Genomic DNA, 3,236 nt, shown 5'->3' with positions numbered 1-3,236 from the left:
ACCTAGATGTCCACCCAGCTCATAAGTAATAGTGAAGTTGGTGCTGAAAAGGGCTGTCAAGTCACAGATAACTTAAGGCAACCCCATAGGGTTTTCAAGGCAAGAGAGACAAACTGAGGTGGTTTGCCATTGCCTGCCCATGCATAGTGTCCTGGACTTCCTTGGTGGTCTCTCATCCAAGTACTAACTAGGGATGTGCAAAAAAAAAAAAATTCGGAATTACACGGATTCGGAAGTGCACGGGGGAAAAAAAATCGGATTCCCCATGCACTACTGAATACCGTATTCGGAATAGCCGCATATACGGTAGATGCACGGCTATTACCGAATATACGGCCCCATTATACCCTATGGGCCATTGAAATCAATGGCAAATAGGGTATATTTCAAGCCGCCTGGAGGGGGGGGGGTTGAGGGAGAGCCCCCAAATTTGCAGGGGACCTGCAGGGGACTCTCCCCTCCAACCCCCCAAGTCCCAAAAAGATTGGGCCAGGGGATCCCATTCCAGGGGCACCCAAAGAGGGTGCCCCTATTCCACATTATACCCTATGGGCCATTGAAATCAATGGCAAATAGGGTATAATTGAAGCCTCCTGGAGGGGAGGGGGTTTGAGGGAGAGCCCCCAAATTTGCAGGGGACTCTCCCCTACAACCCCCCCAAGTCCCAAAAAGATTGGGCCAGGGGGTCCCATTCCAGGGGCACCCAAAGCCAAACCTAACTTCACACCAGAGAATCTCTACAGGCCCCAAATGCACTACATCCCTCTATCTAATCTATGAACCCTGCAGGCCTGGCACCAATAAAAACCCAGTTGCCAACGTCGTGGCAGTACAAAACACAATCTGCTCAAGGTCTGCTCTGCAGACCTGGCTGCAGCAAACCCAGATGCCAGCTCTCCAGCCCTGCCCCAAACAACACGGGGAGAGCTGGCAAACCACAAAAAGCCTGCTGCCTCTGGGTCTCTCACCCAGGTGCCAGCTTCCCTGCCCCAAACAACACAATCTACAGGTGCCAGCTCTCCAGCCCTGCCCCAAACAACACGGGGAGAGCTGGCAAACCACAAAAAGCCTGCTGCCTCTGGGTCTCTCACCCAGGTGCCAGCTTCCCTGCCCCAAACAACACAATCTACAGGTGCCAGCTCTCCAGCCCTGCCCCAAACAACACGGGGAGAGCTGGCAAACCACAAAAAGCCTGCTGCCTCTGGGTCTCTCACCCAGGTGCCAGCTTCCCTGCCCCAAACAACACATTTTAAAACAACAGATTTTAAAAAACCAAAACAAAACCAGAGAATCACAAGAGGCCAAGCAAACCAACTCAAGATTTTAAAAAACCAAAACAAAACCAGAGAATCACAAGAGGCCAAGCAAAGCAACTCAAGATTTTAAAAAGTGGCCTTTCACCAATAAGAAAACTCAGGCCAAATCAGTCAACAACAACACCCCCACCCCTAAAACCAGAACCAGAAAAGGGGGACAAAACAATGAAAATTAGGCCAAACAGCACCCCCCCCCCAATAACCTGAAGATAAAAGTAACACAGCAGCAACACAACACAGCAGCAACAAATCAAACAATGAAACAGTAAAAAACTCAACTTTTAATAATACAGGAACTCCCCCCCCCCCCAAAAAAAAACCCTTCACCCTAACCCCAAGAAATCCAAGCCACCCAAATCAGGAGAAGTAAAAGGACACTGCACTTTAAAAAGTCCTCTCACTAAATTAAGATATGGGCAAATTAGCAAAAAAACCCCACCCCAGGCCCACACCCCCAGCAGAACCTAACCCCAACCCCAAATAGGTTACCCTACCCACCCAGTACTCACCCACCCAAATCTGAACAAGTAAAGGGACTCTAGTCCTTTTACCAACAAAAACTAAAACAAGAACCCCAAAACTGTCTTACCTTGTCTTCTCTGAGTCCAGGGAGGTCTCTGGTAAGGCAGTGAGAGAGCAGCAGGCAGGAGCTGAAGCCAAGGGCCAGCCACCAGCAGCAGCACAATCTCTCTCACACCAACCCAGCCACATACACTCATACACGTCCAGCAGGAAGACTCCTTAAAAAGGTTCTCTGGCCCTACAGAGAGCAATTTCAAAAAAAAGCACTGCTCTCTCTGATTGGCCAGAGAACATTGCTTACTTGGATACCCAAGTAAGCAAAAGATCAAAATAACAATGTAGCTGATGGCTGGGCCATCAGCTACACAGTACACAACAACAGCCCAGTGCAAAGCATGCATTTCCAATGCATTTTGCAAATGCATGCTTTGGATTGGCTGCTGGGGCTCCTCTTCCCCCTCCCCCCCCTCCCTGACCCCAGGGAGGCTATAGGAGAGGCGGGAAGAGGGCACTAAAGGCGGGAAGCTAAGCAAGCAGCTCCATTGAGGCTGCAGAATCCGCTTCCCGCCTTTTCTATGGAACTTTACATTGACAGCAGCCTTTTGACAGCCGTACCGTATTCTCTCGAATAGCAGTTCGGAAGAATACGGCGAGCCGCGTTCGGGAGCCGCATAATGGGCGGCAATGGCATTCGGCTGCGGGCAATGCTGAATACAGCCGAATCAGCGTTGATTCGGCTGTATTTTCAGCTCGGCCGAGCCGAATGCACATCCCTAGTACTAACCATAGCCAACCTTGTTTAGCTTCTGAGAGCTGATGAGATCAGGTTACTGATCAAGGTCAGGGCAATGGCAAAATTACTGATATTTATTGATAGCAATGTTCTCAGCTGCCATTTAGAGATATCTTATTGAGAAAGAGCTCATAAGCCCACAGGCTGACTCCGAGCAGCACTTCCTAAACTCCTGCCCACTCACACCTCTCCGATACCTGTGTTCCATTGATGGCTTTATTGTTTCAACATATGGTAAGGAAGCCTGGGACAAATTCCATTAGTTGTCCAACAACTTTCACCCCACTGTCAATATGGTAAAGGTAAAGGTAGTAAGTACCCCGTGCAAGCACCAGTACTTTTTGACTCTGAGGTGATGTCGCATCGTGATGTTTTCACGGCAGACCTTTTACGGGGTGGTTTGCCATTGACTTTCCCAGTCCTCTACACTCCCCCCCTGCAAGCTGGGTACTCATTTTACCGACCTTGGAAGGATGGAAGGCTGAGTCAACCTTGAGCCGGCTTCCATCAGGATCAAACTCAGGTTGTGAGCAAAGAGCTTTACCTGCAGTACTGGAGCTATACCACTCTGCGCCACGGGACTCTCTATTATCAACATGACAATG

This window comes from Heteronotia binoei, chromosome 7, assembly GCF_032191835.1.
Source record: "Heteronotia binoei isolate CCM8104 ecotype False Entrance Well chromosome 7, APGP_CSIRO_Hbin_v1, whole genome shotgun sequence".
Taxonomy (NCBI): domain Eukaryota; kingdom Metazoa; phylum Chordata; class Lepidosauria; order Squamata; family Gekkonidae; genus Heteronotia; species Heteronotia binoei.
The sequence above is the reverse complement of the archived record's forward strand: the minus strand, read 5'-3'. Positions refer to the sequence as shown.